The sequence below is a fragment of the Dermacentor silvarum genome, chromosome 6 (genome assembly GCF_013339745.2).
Source record: "Dermacentor silvarum isolate Dsil-2018 chromosome 6, BIME_Dsil_1.4, whole genome shotgun sequence".
Taxonomy (NCBI): Eukaryota; Metazoa; Arthropoda; class Arachnida; order Ixodida; family Ixodidae; genus Dermacentor; species Dermacentor silvarum.
Genome location: NC_051159.1, coordinates 26,054,835 through 26,072,657, shown reverse-complemented (window position 1 = coordinate 26,072,657; position 17,823 = coordinate 26,054,835). Strand labels below are relative to the sequence as shown.

General features: G+C 50.9%; 1 protein-coding gene across 1 annotated transcript in view; it reads left to right on the top strand.

Moving 5' to 3' along the window:
* Positions 1–17,823, top strand: part of LOC119456585 (uncharacterized) — a 35,235-nt gene that overhangs the window by 14,547 nt on the left and 2,865 nt on the right. The gene's annotated exons all lie outside the window — the stretch shown is intronic.

Here is a 17,823-nt window from a genome sequence, read left to right as displayed (position 1 = left end):
GAACGCGGTTTTAGCCCAACGCCAACGTGGTCAAGTACGAGTTAATGCAGTATGCCAGCTGGCTTCTGTCCCCTGCTGAGCGCAATTATTCAATTACCGAGCGCGAGTGCCTCGCACTTGTTTCAACAGTCAGCATATTCCGCCTGTATTTATGAGCGGCCTTTCGCAGTTACTACTGACCACCATGCTCTGTGCTGGATTTCGACCCTCACAGACCCCACTGGGCTTCTGGGTCGCTGGGTTCTACGTCTGCAGGAACTCACGTAAACTGTGGCGTACAAGTCCAGCCTGAGTAGACTAGGACGCCTAATACTTGTCTCGGCACCACGAAAACGTCCCAGACGCTCCCGCGCCTGGACAGACCGATTAATATTTTCTCGTTCTCCGCTTTAGGCTCATTTTGTGACGATCAACGTCGAGAAACATTTCTAAAAGATCTCACCAACCTCTTGCATTCTGTCTCATCGGACTTCGTACGTTCGTCATCGTATATGACACCTTATATCGCCGGACAGCACCCCGAGGGGCTGGAACTACTCCTCGTCGTTCCCTCTCACCATCGCGGTACCGTACTGCAGCAACTGCACGATGTCACTGCAGCCGGTCATCTTGGTGTTTCAAGGACGTACGACGGTGTATGGCGACGCTTTTTCTGGACCGGTCTTTACCGCTCTGTTCCTCGTTATGTCGCTGCCTACAAGTCGGGCCAACGCCAAAAAAGGCCACCACTGCTTAAAGCTAGGCTCTTCCTGCCTAATGAAATACGAGCCGAGCCGCTTTTCATGTTGGTTTTGACCTTCTCAGCCCGTCACCTCTCTCCACCACTGAAAATAAATCGATTGACATTGCTATGGATTAAGCGACCCTTGAAGCTACGGTTGCGCTACGCAAGTCGTCGACTTGTTGAAGCAAGACGTCATTTTACATAACGGCACTCCCCATCAGCTTCTTACCGCCTGGGGTCGATACTTCTTATCTGAAGTCATCGCACGCTAACTTCGTTCTTGTGCCAGCAAACACAAGCTTACTAGTGCGTACCATCCTCGAACGAATGGTCTTGTCGAACACCTGAATCTCACGATTACTGATATCATATTTATGTATGTTTCATCTGATAATCACAACTGAGACATTTCGCTATCGTTTGTCGCCTTTTCGTATAACCCCTCACGCCATGACACTACCGTCTACTCTCCGTTCTATCTACTGTATGGACGAGAGCCAATGCTTCCTTCTGACACGCTCCTTCCGACCCCCGCCGAACTGTCGACTGAATACGCTCTCGACACCATTGCTTACATCAGAAAGGTCAAGTCACAGTGCCCCGCTTTGCCTCTCTGCGTTGCATACAAGGCATAAGTTGTTGTACGACCCCACCACAGGGACGGCCACTTCATGGCGGGTCACCTTTCCTTCTCTGGTCCCAGTCTCGGCACGTTGACGTTCCTGAAAAACTACTTTCGATATATGCTGGCCCTTATCGTTTCCTGCGACATGTGACACACGATGCCTACGAAAGAGACCCATTCGAACCTATCACGTCTTTTATTTTCTCAGACGTCGTGCACGTAGACGGCCTCAACGTTTCGTCCATACCCTTATAGGCGCTCCTTCGGCACTTTTCGGCCCGGAAGTCAGTGTCACGAGTCTGCGAGCAATGTGACACAGGCGACAATGGTCACTGTGTGGAAGAGCATGACGAGTCTAAAGATTGTATTTGCGCCACCTTGGCTCTTCTGCAGATCTCCCCGTGGCGAGATATACATACGGGTGTCCCAACTATCATGCACCAAGATTTAAAAATATGCAAATGCCACGTAGCTGGACAGAACTAAGGTGATGCTGTTTGCCGTCGCTTGGAGATACTCAGATAATTTTTGCACTCCGCCTAGTCACCTAATTAGTCTTAATTAATTATTAAACTTCTTTTCAACATTGCCGCGCGGCTCGCCACTCGATGAACTTTTCGTGTGTTCGCGGGCTTCTTTCACGCTCGGAAATACACTTTAATGAAGCACGTATTGAGCAACATAAATCTGTATCGGGAGTTCTTTTATGTTGTTCTACAATTTACTCACAGTCACTTTTCATCTAATTATAACTATTCGAAGTGTTGATAATTAATCCCTGCGTCTATATATTGTGTTACGCGAAGGACGAGTCAATTGAACGAGAAACTATTTACAGATTATATTTACAGGCAGCGGTTCCAGCACCGACCGATTGGATTCCCAGCGAGAGCCCAGTTCGTACTTCCTCCTCTTCGCTCGAGTGATGGCGCGCGCGCGCCTCGTCCAAACGACCAAATACAACACGCGTGTAGCATAATTCCCCCGGCGGCAGAAGCGACGTTTCGGAGCGTCTAAATGTCATCGCTGGGAGGGTGATACGTCTTCAGTCGTGTAACGTGCACGATGTCAGTGGACTGGGGAGCGGATTGGGCGTCAGGGGCGATTTCATAGGTGACGGGAGTCGTGGTACGGACCACTCGGTATGGGCCTGTGTAGCGAGACAGCTGTGTTTTCGACAGGCCAACTTGACGTGGCGGAGACCACAGAAGCACCAAAGAACCAGGCGGGAAGTGCACGTCTCGGTGTCGGTGGTTGTACAAACGCCTTTGATTCTCTTGGGAGTTTAGAAGGCGGTCAAGAGCCTTGCGTGGGCAGCGCGGGCGATGACGTCCAGTGCATATTCACTGGTCGAGGCCGCGTGAACAGGGAGGGTTGTGTCGAGGGGCAGTGTTGATTCTCGGCCGAACAGAAGAAAAAATGGGGCATAACCAGCTGGTACGTGGCGCGAGGAATTATACGCAAACATGACAAATGGTTGACCGAGGTGCCAGTCAGTGTGGTCAGAAGAGACATACTTCGCGAGCATGTATGTGAGAGTGCGATTCAGACGCTCCGTGAGGCCAATTGTTTGTGGATAGTGTGACGTGGATAGCTTTTGCCTCATTGCGCAGGACTGCCGCATGTCTGCGATAACTTTTGATAGAAATGTCCGGCCACGGTCTGTGAGGAGTTGTCGTGGAATTCAATGTAATAAAATCACGTCGCGTAGGAAAAAATCGGCGACATCTGTGGCGCAGCTACTTGGAAGCGCTCGGGTGATGGCGTAGCGCGTGGCGTAATCTGTGGCCACAATGATCCACCTGTTCCCAGTGGTAGATAGAGGAAAAGGCCCAAGTAGGTCCAAACCAACCCGAAAGAATCGCTTTGCGAGAATGTCGAGTGGTTGAAGGTACCCGGCAGGGAGCGCCGATGGTGTCTTGCGCCGCTGGCATTTCTCACGCGCTGCTACATATCTTCGAACGAAGCGAGCAATCTCTGGCCAAAAGAAGCGTTGGCGGATACGGTCGTAGGTATGTACGTGACACACCGAGGTGACCGGCTGTGAGAAGGTCGTGAAGTTCGTAGGGAACAGTCGAGCGATGGTGTTTACGGATCACAAGTGGTAATGCTTGCATAGACCGAGCAGCATAACCTTGAATTGGTAGAGGCCATCTGGAGTGACGAAAGCGGTCTTTTTTTTTGCTCTTGCTCATATACGGTAATCTGCCAAGAACCTGATCGAAGGTCTATGAATGAAAAGTATTTGGCAGCGTGACAACGAACAAGAGCGTCGTCGATTCGTGGTAAAGGGTAAATGTCCTTTTTGTGATTCGGTTTAGGCGGCGGTAATCAACCAAGAAAGGCCACGTGCCATCTTTCTTTTTAACGAACATGACCGGCGACGCCCAAGGACTCGATGAGGGCTCAACAATGCCTTTGGCAAGCATCTTGTTTACTTCGTGCTGAATAACTTGCCGCTCTGCCGTGGACACGTGATACGGTCGGTAGTAAATGGGAACTGCATCACCAGTGCTTATCCGATGCTTAAAAAGGGACGTCTGACCCAGTAGTCGATTGTCAGTGTCAAATATGTCGCGGTAGGAAAGCAAAAGGCGATATAGGGCGGCTGCTTGGTCTAGTGTGGGGTCCGGAGTGACCTTGGGGCGTAATGTGCCGTCGAGTTTCATGGCATCCTGCGAATAATCTGAAGGATCTGGAGACGCGTCGGCTGAAAAAGCAGTGGCGTGTTCGTCTGTGACGGAAAAAAATTAAATAACGGGATTTTACGTGCCACAACCGCGATCTGATTATGAGGCACGCCGTAGTGGGGGACACCGGAAATTTGGACCACCTGGGGTTCTTTACGTGTGCCTAAATCTAAGTACACGGGTGTTCTCGCATTTCGCGCCCATCGAAATGCAGCCGCCGTGGCCGGGATTCGATCCCGCGACCGCCTGTCACAGAACAGAGCGTGGTCACCGCTATGCTTTCAGGTAACACTTGCTTCGGTCATGCCAAAATTTATAACGTCGAGGCACATCCGATTAGTGACAAGGGTTACGACGGAGCGTGGCACAGAGGTCGCGCGCCAGGAGGACGTCACGAATAGGTGCAACGACATAGTCGCCATCAGGCACGGTGGCCGTTGAGGCCAATTCGACGAAGGATAGGGCTTTTGGAGGTAAGCGAACAAATACTGTAGTGCAGAGGGTGTTCGGTTGTTCGGGGCGAATATCTGAAAGAAGAGAAAGCTCGAGGCACAGCGTACCAGCGGAAGAGTCAATGACGGCAGAATGCGTCGTCATAAACTCGAGCCCGAAGATTAGAATATTAGGGGAACCGGTCAGCACGGCGAACAGGACTGGAACTTGGTGGCCAGCAATCCCTATTCGAGCAGTGCACATACCACTGACGGCAACAGTGGAGCCATCGGCGATGCGTACGGCTTGAGTGGTGGCAGGCGTAAGAACTTTTCACGATCATTCCGTTAACAGCAATTGGACGCGCTTCAAAAACAAACTAAGTGAACTTACAAATAAATTAATTCCTAAAGTCACCTTTCGTTCTTCTCAGCAAAAACCATGGTTCACAAAAGCCCTAAAACGCCTAGAAACAAAAAAATGTCGCAGTTTCGCCCGAAAGGCGAAGCATCGATTGCGATAGCAAATTAGTAGAGAGCTATTCGGAGTAGGGATAGTAGTTTTATCGGCTGCATGAACTTGGCCACATTGGCTTACTAACTGAATTAACAATCGTGGTGTCAGCGCGCACAAGCAAACGTCAATAGTTCACACTGAATGACCGCAGCGAACGACTGTCAAAACGCTGGCAGTAAGTGCACGTTCGCGCGGTCTATCGCTTCAACGGAAACTGAGCGGCGAATGCACAGCGCATACAAAGGTCAGAGCCGTGTGGAGATAAGAGACGGTGCGGACGACCGGCATCCCCGGGCAAAGCGCAAAGGAGAAGTTGTTGGTAGAGGAGAAGCTACTCCCCCCCCCTCCCCCTCTTCCCGTTTTTTGCTTTCGCGTGGGAGATTGAGTGGCAAGATACGCCTTTGGTGCCGGAGCACAGCGCCGCCCCGCCTCCCTCCCTCCCATACCCCCACGGCCTTTCGGGCGACGGTCGCGTTTCCTTTCCCCCGTGCGTTCGCTCTCCGTGTTAGCGCGCGGGGGAGTTCGCCCTCCGTGATAGTGCGCGTCCCCCGCGCTCTTTCGCTAGCGCATACGGCGCGCGGCGACGATTTTATCGCCCTTGGAATCTATACGGAACCTCACGGCGACGGCGACGCCGATGGCAGAAATCCGGTTGAAGTGTCCATATAATTCTATCGCAATAAAAAGCGTCTGTATCGCGCCGCCAAACAGAGTGGACGCCCATGCGCATGGGATAAATATTTTGAAGCCGAACAGAGCTACGTTGACGCACTGCGTCACGCCAAACGCTCCTTTTATCACAATGATCTACCAAACCTATTAATAATCCGAGGCAATTTTGGAGAGTCATAAACAATAGCGAAACGCGCACTATTAAGATAACTAATGAATCGAACGAAGTTATTAATGATTCCGATTGCGCCGACGTGTTTAATACCGCCTTTGCTTCTGTGTTCACTAACGAATCTAATGCGCCTACCGTTTCATCATCGCTTAGTATAAACTCGTCAGTGCCAACCATTGCCTTCAATGTAGACGGTATTTGTGCGGTCATCGATAAAATGAAGTGTTTGTCACCTTCCGGCATGGAAGAAATTAACTCAAAAATTTAAAAAACCCTAAGCTTATTTCTGCAGTCTATTTGTCTTTGATATTTGCCCAGTCTCTTTCTTCAGGTTTTATTCCAGGTGACTGGAAAATCGGGAAGGTCGTTCCAGTCCACAAATCAGGTAACAGAAACTCGCCTCTTAACTACCGCTCCATTTCCCTAACAAGCGTCCCTTGCAAATCACGGAACATGTCATCTACTCTCTTATCATGAATTTTCTTGACTTGAATTACTTTTTCCATCCCGCCCAGCACGGATTCCGCAATAGTTTCTCCTGCGAAACACAGCTGGCCATCTTCCTGCATGATGTTCGCACTAACCTTGACAGTAACATACAGACTGACATAATTTTCCTGGATTTCTCTAAGGCCTTCGATAAAGTCCCTCATCAACGTCTAATATTGAAACTAACAAGACTTAATTTGCATCCTGATGTTTTGAATTGGATTATTGAATTTCTTAGTAACCGCTCCCAACCTGTCATTATAAATAATCACCTATCTAACCCTGTGCCAATAACATCAGGCGTCCCTCAAGGATCGGTTCTTGGCCCTCTATTATTTCTAATATATATTCATGACTTACCTTCACATCTGTCCTGCAATATCCGAATGTTAGCCGATGATTGTGTCATTTATCGCAGTGTACGTAACACCTACAATCAAACAGCCCTGCAGAAAGACCTCTCCAGTATACTAACATGGTTTGACGATTGGTTAATGTCACTTAATGTAAACAAATGTAAAGTTATGTCTTCCACTCGTAGCCGTAATCCCCTGGTATTTCCTTACCAAATCGGAAGCATGCCTCTAGAACTAGTAGAGTCCTATAACTACCTAGTTATCATCGTATGCAATGATCTGTGCTGGCATGAACATATTTCTAACATCATACCATCTGCTAATAAAACACTAGGTTTTTTAAAGCGTAATCTCCGTCGGGCCCTCAAAACGTAAAAGCGCTTGCTACAAATCCCTTGTTCGAGCAAAACTAGAATATGCATCCGCCATATGGAGCCCGCACCAAACATAACTTATCAACTCACTTGAATCTGTTCAGAACCGCGCTAATAGGTTCATTAACTCACAATATTCATATGGCGTCAGTATTTCTGCACTTAAAACACAATCCGGATTAACACTACTATCTAATCGCCGACGCATCGCTAGTCTTGAGCTCTATCACAAGTTCTTTTTCAGTGCCCATCATGCGCCATACATCATTCCTGCGGCACACATCTCTCATCGCACCAGTCATCCGCTGCAAGTCGCACGCCCGCGTGCCCGAATCGCTCATTTTTCCGCCTCGTTCATTCCTCGAACAGCTAAAGACTGGAACGGCCTTCCTGCTGACATTGTTAACATCACTTGCCCGTCTTTGTTCAAACAACGTGTGATTGATCACTTTGCATATAATTATAGATGTGTACCAAATGTGGGACCTATGTTAAACCCACCCCTTATGTAATACCCCCTCCAGGGGTCTTTAAGGACAATAAACTGAACTGAACTTTTTTGAGGCGACGACATAGGTTAGCGCTAAATATGGACACTGGGGCTCCAGTTTTAATCAATGTCTCAACGGAACACCGCCTGCGTTTGCTTCAATTAGATTCTTATTCGCGAGGAGCGTCAATGGAGGATTTGGACATGACGAATGCGATGCAGCCCTGCCTCCAGGAGCTGCATGGCCTAGTTTTCCGCCCGGCGGGTTGGCGAGGAAAAGCGGCGTGGTTGGGGTGACGGGGAGCGACGGCATTAAAGCGACGGCGATCGCATGGAGGAGCGGCTGTCAGGTGCATCAGAAGTAGGCTACAGATAGCGACGTAAATAATCGCGAGCGCCGGTGTCTGGTCGAGGAGCAGGGATTGAGCTCCAATATGGCGGCATCCGGGGGGTGCGCCCGTGGCAGACAGACAGACAGACAGACAAAGAACTTTTATTCAGGTCCTGAGGAACTGCGTTTGGACGCCCCCTTTCAGGGGGAGTCGGTAGCAGTCGCGGGCTGCTCCCACGCAGGGACCGGAAGACCGTGGCCCTCCGCCCTCTCGCAAGGCCCTCTGGACAGCCCGAAGTTGAACCGACAAGTCGCCGCTTTTAAGGGCTTCCTCACAGACCTCTTCGTTCTTGAACTCTGTGTCGCGTAACGCAGGACATTGCCAGAGCACGTGACCTAATGAGCAGTACGCCTCTCCGCAGTCCGGACATTGCGGTTCGATGTTGGGCGAGAAGCGACTAAATCTGCCCCTCGAAGGGAAAGACCCCGTTTGGAGCATCCTAAAGGCCGTCGATTGCGATCGAGTGAGTCTAGGGTGAGGAAGTGGAAAAGCCCTCCGCGAAAGATGATAATGAGGCACGATCTCGTGGAAAGTGAGGAGCGAGTCCCTGTACCTACCGGCGTCCTCGCCTTAGAATCTGCCGGCACCGCCGCGGTGAGCGAAACCTCGCGCACGGTCATGGGCAAATTCATTGGCGTTGGGAACAACGGGATGTACGTTGGCCCCCATGTGTGCCGGGAACCATTTTATAGTGTGAAACCCGGCAGCCCCCTCGCTGCCGAGGATGGCCGCTGCTTCCCGCGAGATCGAGCCCGAAGCGAAAGCCCTAGCTGCGGACCGCGAGTCCGTGAATATATTTGGACGGGACGGGTCCTCCATTGCTATAGCGATGGCCATTTGCTCAGCCACCGTTGCCGAAACATTTCGAACCGAGGCAGAACATAGGAGCTTGCCAGTATGGTCGACAGAAACCACTGCGAAGCAATCGGAACGCTCGTACTGGGCTGCATCGACAAAGGCTGCGAGATCCCGACTATCTGCAACCGATTTTAATAAAGAACGGGTCCGAGCTATGCGGTACCCTACATTGTATTGCGGGTGGACATTTCTTGGAAGTGGAGCTACGTAAACGTACCTCTGATTGAGGACGGTAGAGTCACTTTACGCTCGTTAGTCTCCGTAAGACCACAGCCTATGGATTCCAGGATGCACCTACCAGCCCGCGAGGACGATAGACGCACAACCTGAGCCATCTGCTGGGCCTCGATCACCTCCGCGAGTGAGTTATGCATGCCTAATTGTATGAGCTTCTCGGTGCTGGTGGTGATAGGCAAGCCTAGAACTCGCTTTATACTTTTGCGCATTAGTGCATCGATTTTTGCCTCTTCCCTTTTGGACCAGTGCAGCGCCGAAGCGACGTAATTAATGTGGCTCATGAGAAACGCATGGTAGAGCCGTAGGAGATTGCTCTCGCTCAGCCCTCCCCTGGGGTTCGAGACCCTGAGTATGAGCCTAAGCATGTTCTCCGTCTTGGAGGTGATGCGGGCTATTGTCTGTGAGTTGCCCCCCTTGGACTCCAGTAGGAGTACGAGGATCCTGATGGAGTCTACCTTGGGGATAATCAGCCCATCCCGTGTGTATAGAGCTATGGGAATCTGCTCTAAAGGAGTGAAGTTCCTCACTCCTTGTCGAGTGGGTCTGTACAGTAATACCTCGGACTTAGCCGGTGACAGGCTCAGGCCCGAACCGACTAGAAAGTTCTCCGTGATGTCTAGTGCCTGTTGAAGCACCTGCTCTACCCCGGCGTCGGACCCTCCCATGCAGCACACGGTAATATCGTCCGCGTAGAGAGCATGGTTAGACCCGCGCACCATGGCGAGTCGTTCCGAGAGGCCCTTCATGGCAATATTGAAGAGTAGAGGAGATATGACTGCCCCATCAGGGGTGACTCTCGCTCCCAAGGTAAGTTCCTCGGATTTGACTTGACCGATCTTGATGGTAGCCCTGCGATCCCTCAGAAAGGAGCTAACGTACGCGTGGAAACGTTGTCCAAGCCCCATATCCGAGACCGCCTCAAGCACAAACTTTTGCGAGATATTGTCAAAAGCTTTGGCCAGGTCTAGAGCTAGTATGCCCCTAGTATCCCTGGCGTAGTTGTCAATAATCTGTCTCTTGATAAGGAGCATGACATCCTGTGTGGATAGTGCAGGTATAATTCCCACCATATTGTGTGGAAATAGCTCTTTGCACTCTATGTACCGGGATACCCGATTGTGAATCGCATGTTAGGCCACCTTGCCCACGCAGGACGTAAGCGAGATGGGCCGCATGATCTCCGGCGCTAAAGGTTTACGTGGCTTTGGGATGAGCACAACCGAGGCCGTCTTCCAGGATTCGGGGACCAGCCCCGTCTCCCAGATTTTATTGACTTCCTCAGTGAGCTTTTCGATGGATTTACCGTCCAAGTTGCGTAAGAGCTTATTTGAGATCCCATCCGGACCCGGTGCAGAGCGCCCGTTGAGCTCATGGAGGACCTCCAGAATTTCGGGTTCCGTAAAAGGTGCGTCCAGCTCCTCAACCAGTCCCCCCCGGTAACGAGGATAGTCCGCATCCCCGGAAGGGCCCAGCGGAAGATATCTGTCCGCTAACCCCTGCAGGAGGGCCTTTTCGGACACCCCCTTCGCCTTTTGGCTATGAACGATTCTGTCAATAGCCAATCTCTGATTTCCCTTGCACTGCGACTCATCAATTTTTGAGGAGGTTCCACTTGCCTCCCACTCTCATCTGTCCGTCAACCGAAGAACATACTTCGTTCCACTGCTGTTTCGACAGTTCAATAGAGTAGGCTTCAATCTCGCGATTCAGCTGCGCAATTGTCTTTCGAAGCCTGCGATTTAATCTTTGCGTCCTCCATCGGGCTAGGATGGAATTCTTGGCCTCTAAGAGGTGTGCGAGACGCGCATCCATCCGATCAACCCTCAGGTCCGTTTTGACAACCTTGGTCGCAGCATTAGCATCCTGCTTGAGCCTTGCAAAGAGGCTGTCTAAGCTTTCATATTCATCCTTGTCCTCCTTTCGCAATTTCCGAAAGGCATCCCAGTCCGTCACTTTAAATTCTCTGAGGGGAGCTGCATTGACTGCTAGGGTAATAGCCAATATGAAGTGGTCGCTACCTAGGTTCTCTTGTAAATTTTGCCACCCTGCCCCTGGGACGTTCTTGACGAACGCCAAGTCCGGAGTTGTGTCTCCGGCCACCGACGTGCCAGTTCTCGTCGGGTATTGCGGATCCATAATAAGTTCCAGCGAACAGTCCGATACCGCCTTTAGGAGATTGTTACCCTTGGGGGATTGCCTATGGTAGCCCCCAAGCGTCGTGCGGAGCATTAAAGTCTCCCGCTACCACGATGGGGGCTCCCTAGGCTAGAGCCACCGCTTTTGCCATGATAGAAGCGAACGCCTGCCGGTTGTCCGACGGCGAGCTGTAGACATTCAGGATGAAAACGCTGTTTTTGTGCCAGCTGTTGGGGATGATTTCGACCATAATCACCTCTGCCCTGGTTTTGCCCGGTTGTAATATGTGTTCCTGAAAGGAGCATTTTCATGCGACCAAGGTTGCCAAACCACGCTTCCCCTCCTCGCGCACCGAGACTACTCGATAGCCCGGGAAGGTTAGCGCATCACCTAGCGTTTCCTGTAATATAATTACGTGCGGTTTGACCGCCTGAGAAGCAACAAACTGCTGCAGCGGAGCCCTGCGCCTTTTGAAACTAGCGCAGTTCCACTGCCACACGACCAGCTGATTAGTGTTGCCCGCCATGATTACTGTTCTCAATTAGCCACTTCCTTATGGGGTTCACTGCTACAGCGCCTGAAGGTGACTGTGCAATGCTCGGGCCTTTCGGAGGCGAGCGTGCCGTAGCTAGCGCTGCCTGCGTACTTTCAAGAGACGACACTCTTTTAAGTAGGGTAGTCATGCTATCAGCAAGTTGTTTAATCGATTGCTGCATGCTTTCCAGTGCCTTGGTGTTGGACTCGGTCTCCATAGAGTCCCACTCCCCTTGCGGGGGCGAGGCCCTACGTTTACGCGAGCGCACCTATGCCTCCCCTGGCGGAGGCATCTGCTGTCTCTCGCCCTGCGAGGAGTAAGATTTGCGGAACGACTCAAAGTCAGCCCTCATCTGTTGAAGCTCGGCCTTCAGGCGAGCATTCTCTTGGATCAACGTAGCTACCCTGGGGTCTTCCCTATGCTCATGCAATGCTACCTGCGTTACCTTTCGTGGCGGCGCCGCTGGCTTCGGCTTGGCACGATCCGCCCAGGTAGGCTCTTTCTGGATCCGCACCCGGGAGTGAGAGCGCCCTCTGGAGCGAGAGCGAGAGCTGCGCCGGCGGCCAGCTGGCGTGACGGAGCGCCCCCGCCTGGGAGAACTTGCCACGCTGGAATCCCGTGGCCGGCCCTCCTGGGCCAGCTGTTGCTGAGTCTTTTTGGCGCGCTTTCGGCGCCGTCTTCTCCGTCGCACGACGTAAGGGACTTGAAAGCGTTCTTTACACGTTCTGTCCGCCATGGGATGTGGCCCGCCGCAAAGAGCACATTTCGGTGAGCACTGGTGATCTTCGGGTGGGGAGGCGAGTCCACAGCCTCTGCACACCCTCTTGTTTGGGTTGGGGCAAACATCGGCCCTGTGGCCTAGGCCTCCACACGCGTAACACACGTCGGTTTGCCGCTTGTAGAGTGTGCAGCGTAGCAAGCTGACGCCGCACATGACGTAGTTTGGCACCTACATGCCGTGGAACAGCGCTACCACCGTCGTGGTGTTCTTGATCCTCTTGGCTTCTAGGGCCTTTGGATTTCGGTGGTTGACAATCATCGTTTGGAGCTGGGCTCGCTGATGTCGGTGTCCACGCCTCGTATGACTCCTTTACATGTGTTATCGGGGGCCGCCATATATGCCGCCACCTTGTATGATCCTTCGCTTAGTCGAATCTGTTGGATCCCTGCGTAGGCGTTTGCATTCTTCTTCGCCGGAGTGGAAACGACGAGAATGTTCTGGGCAACGTTAGGGCAAACGATGTCACCCTCGGTCTCTGCCGGGGCTAGAGCAGCCGCCATGGCAAGAGCTTGTGCGAGCCTAATTTGGCTTGTTTTCCTGATGTCAAGTCCGTCCCTCGACCTGACGATAATTCGTATGTGGTCCCTCGGTAGCCGGGGGAGCCTCGATGCGGCTGCGAGGCGCTTCATCGCGCCTTGCGGGGCTGCCGTGCGGCGGCCTCCCTTCGAGCCCACGTGCGATGCGTTGCCTGCCGAAACTGGTGTTTCTACGCGAGCTTTCTTGTTCCTGCCCAGCGCTGTCGTCCAACCAGGGCTATTCGCTTCTTCGCGAGAGATATCCTCTCCCTCCACCATCTCTACTTCGGGCATGTTGCCCCTCTTCGTCGAGGTAGGCCTAAGCCTACCCGCGCCTCGCCGGCGTGGTCCACACGAAAAGTTCCAATAATTTGGCGAAACGACCACTCACCGAAAAAGATCCGGTATCGACGTGATCCCCAGAAGTTACTGCGTCGAATGATGCACAGCTTGGCCACGGGAACCACAAAAATCCGACCGGAAACATTTAAATGAGCCGGAGCCGATCTGTCCACATCCGCACTGGTCGGCGCCTTCTTCCTCCTGGCGGAAGACATGACCAACTCGATGGCAGCAGATGCATATTGGTTTGTCGTCTGGGGTTCGCCATTCAGCAGGATTGCTTGGTCTGGGAGCATAATGCTGGTCATTGCAGGTTGAGGCCACGGGAATGGGTCTCAAATCAGGTCGGCAGACAGAACAGGCGGTAGGCATGCAAAGTTTTGCAATTTTTGCGGCACAACTGCTTAAATTACGGATATGGTTGGGAGCGCTTGATCAGAGGTACCACGAAGTGGTCGTGGGTAAAGTGGGGCCGGAGTCGCCGCTTCAAGCTCTCGGAGAACAATACGTGTGACGTTCTCTCGAAGTGGTCGTGTGGCGGTAAGATCGAAGCAAGAGGACGTGACAGCTGTGTTTGGGAGCCGGGAAAACTGGGACGACGCGGCGGCTTTGGCTACCTCGAAGCGGCGGCATTGTTTGATGATTGCTTCGACAGTAGAAACGTCTTTATAGACGAGCAAATGGAAGGCGTCGTCCCCGATTCCTTTTAGTATATGGCCCATCTTGTCAACCTCGGTCATGTGCTCGTCGACTTTCCAGCAAAGCGCGAGCATTTCCTGCATGTAGGAGACATACGATCCAGTCTACGACTCAACACGGGTGGCAAGCTCTTTTCGCTTAGCCTGGTGGCGACCTGAGGGGTTGTCAAATTGGTCGCGAAGCCTCTCTTTGAAAATGTCCCAGCTGAAGAGCTCGGCCTCATGGGTGTGAAACCAGACACGCGGTGTCCGGCCCAGATAAAAGATGACATTGTCAAGCATGATAGGGTCCCAGTGGTGGCTTTGGCTAACACGCTCATACATGTGGAGCCAGTCGTCGACGTCAACGCCATTTTGGGCGGAGAATGTCCCAGGATCACGGAGACTGCGAACCGTAACGTACGTTGTGGTTGGCGCCATATGTGTAGGTGGCGACGGGGTGTTTCCATTGGAAGCCATTGCTGAGAAAATGACGTTGCGGCCGCTTCGCAGCTCCGCGGCGAGGACGGGGAACGTTCCATCTCCACAATGTTACGCGAACGACGATCGAGTCAATTAAACCAGAAACTATTTACAGATTATATTTACAGCAGCGGTTGTAGCGCTGGCCGATTGGATTCACAGCGCGGGCCCAGGTCGTCCTTCCTCCTCTTTGCTCGAGTGCTGGCGCCCGCGCGCCTTGTCCAGATGACCAAATACAACACGCGTGTAGCAATATATATATATAGTGCAACGGACGGTGATGTGCTCCGGACCAACGTCAGTGAGCTCCAGAACGCTTTGCTGGAATGTAGTGAACGTGGTTTAAATCGTGGAGCCGGGACATCAAGGAGGCGCGACGCAATGCTGACGCATCTCTCTCGAATGTATCGCTGAATTGCCACTTAACAGTTTTTGAATTCACAGTCTCATGGGCCCACGTTACATCCACTTTTAGGTGAGCTCCTGTTAGTGCTCTGAAGCCTGACTAAAAATAGACTAAAGTAATTACAAATACGCAGCATTAATATCACTGAAGGCATCCAAACAATACTGCACGGATGAGTTTTATGGTTTTTTGATTACCTAACTGTCATTAAAGCGAAACCAAGCAGATAACGCGTGTACCGGTGGTAGCGGACCTGAAAAAAATCGCAGCACACCGCCTGCGGACATGCCGCCAAACGCCATGCACGCCGTTTGGCGGCATGTTTTCTTTTTTAGTTTGGTGAAGAAACTGACAACTTTCCCGGTCATTTATTGACAGATGCACTCAAATTTTAAGCGTAAAATTTTTCATGGTGGCAGCTTTACGTATATCTGTGCCATCAGAACCAAGGCTTCTTTTGCGTGGTACAAAAGTTGGTCGTAGTTGGACTATGAGAGAAGGCTCAGTTTATTGCGCGCTGCTATGCGCCATTCAAATCGCGTGAAATGCAGAAATGTCGTAATTGACAAACACTGAAGCGGTTTCAATTATATTTGCGGCCTGTGCCGCAAAGCTGCCGAAAATCATCGGATAAAGAGAAACATTTGGTGCACCAACTCCGCTCCAAAAGGAAATGTCAGGAGTTTTGCAAACTGTATTTGTCAGGTAGTTCAAACTGGTAAAATGAGTCTTTTTTTCAGCTTATGCGATTTGAATACGCTATGCGTCTACGGGAGTTTCGCTAGAGTCCTATTAAAAGTTATTCGTGTAATTCTGAGCCTTGTATATTCTACCAATGTTGTCCACTTTAGATGGCCTGACATTTGCATAGCACGATGTCATTTTGATAGCTGTGATGGGTTGTTATGGGGTGCACAAATTTTTCTAATACATTTCTAATTATTCAACACGCAATATGAAAGCTGGTGGGCAAAAAATAGTTGCAATACACGATATACGGTTGAATTCTCTTTGGTAACTTTCACAAAAATGTGCATAGTAACACATTGTTCAGGTTCCCGTTGGAAACACCGTGTCGGTGATGCTTGTGGTGCGTGTGCGAAACGTTTATATTTATACCAGGTCTGTCCTTAAAGTTCGAGAACATTTTAAATTACTGATAACACATGTCGAACTTTGAATGCAACTTCTGCTGCTCTCTTGTGCCACATTTAGTGTACCAGCTGGCAAGAACAGCTCACTACTCCGTGTATTTTTTTTTACGCATTTGGTGTGTGAACTAAAGCCAACAACTTCCGCCGATATTTTGCGGAGATATCAGATTCTACAAGTTAAGGACCGCACAAAGAGCGATGGTGTTAAGCCTAACAAAAAATGTTAGGCCTAATGCTAGGAGACAGGAAGAGAGCGGTGTGGATCAGAGAGAAAACGGGGATAGCCGATAGTGTAATTGACATTAGGATAAAAAAATGGAGCTGGGCAGGCCGTGCAATGCATAGGGTGGATAACCGGTTGACCGTTAGAGTTACAGAATGGAAACCAAGAGAAGGGAAGCGCAGTCGAGCACGGCAGAAAAGTAGGTGGGGTGATGAAGGTAGAAAATTTGCAGGCCCCAGTTGGAATCAGCCACCGCAAGACAGGGGTAAATGGAGATCGCAGTGGACATAATTATAGGCTGATGATGACCAGATGCTACAAACAGCTTTGGAGGCTTAGGAAGCCTTAGGGAAGACTGCAACACACAATTCATGTCGAACAATATGAAACAATGTTCTATTTCCATTGAAGATGACGACCGCTCCGAAATACCGTCGACTTCAAAAGCAATTTCACTGTGAATTAGGTGATTGACGTGATTTCTTCCAACCATCGCTGATAGTTGGCGCCGTGGGTGAAGAAGTTTGAGTCACGAGAACTGCAGTTTTGGGATGCAATGACTGAGAGTTTATGAGTACCAAGATTCTCCCCAACGAGTTGGGAATGGGCCACCCCGCAAAAGATAAAATTAAGTACAACAGCGCCTTTTGTCACATGAACAAAGCAGACACTAATGAAAGTGACCTTCGGGAGGAGCTACATTTGATAAAAAATGCACTAAAAACCACCATCGCTTGGAATGAAACATGGGTGTATGGTTACTATGTTGAAACTAAGGGTCATTCATAACACGGATGCGGCAATTTTCGCCGCGGCGCAGGAAGGCGTGACTATACTTCGTTCGCATGTCACGTTTTTTTTTTTTTTGGTTACAAAATCGTCTTTCAACAGTAATTTCTTCCACAAGGGAAGATGGTCAATTAGCAATAGTATTTGGACGTGCGTGTCGCGCAGTATCGCGATCACTGAACTGTGGCATCCGTTTTTCATTATTGTTTGTTCCGTTTTGTACAGTGCCGATTATTACGCGCAGTCTCACGTTCATATAGCACATGACCCTCGCGGGGTCGAGCGGGGCTATTTCGTAGGCATCGTGTGTCAGTTGTCGCAGGAAACGATCAGGGCCAGTGTACATCGAAATTAGTTTTTCAGGAAGGCCAACGTGTCGAGACTGGGACCCGAGAACAAAAGGTCACCCGCCATGAAGCAGCTGTCCCTGTGGTGGGGTCGTACGACAACTTCTGCCTTGTCTGCGACGCAGAGAGACAAAGCGGGGTACTGTGGCGTGCCTTTTCTGGTGTAGCCATGCCGTCGAGAGCGTATTCAGTCGACAGTTCGGCGGGGGTCGGAAAGAGCGTGTCAGAAGGAAGCATTGGCTCTCGTCAATACAGTGGATAGAACGGAGAGTAGATGGTAGTGTCATGGCGTGAGGGGTTATACGAAAAGGCGACAAACAATAGCAAAGTGTCCTAGTCGTGATGATCAGATGAAACACACATAAATAGGATATCAGTGATCGTGCGATTCAGGTGTTCGGTACGACC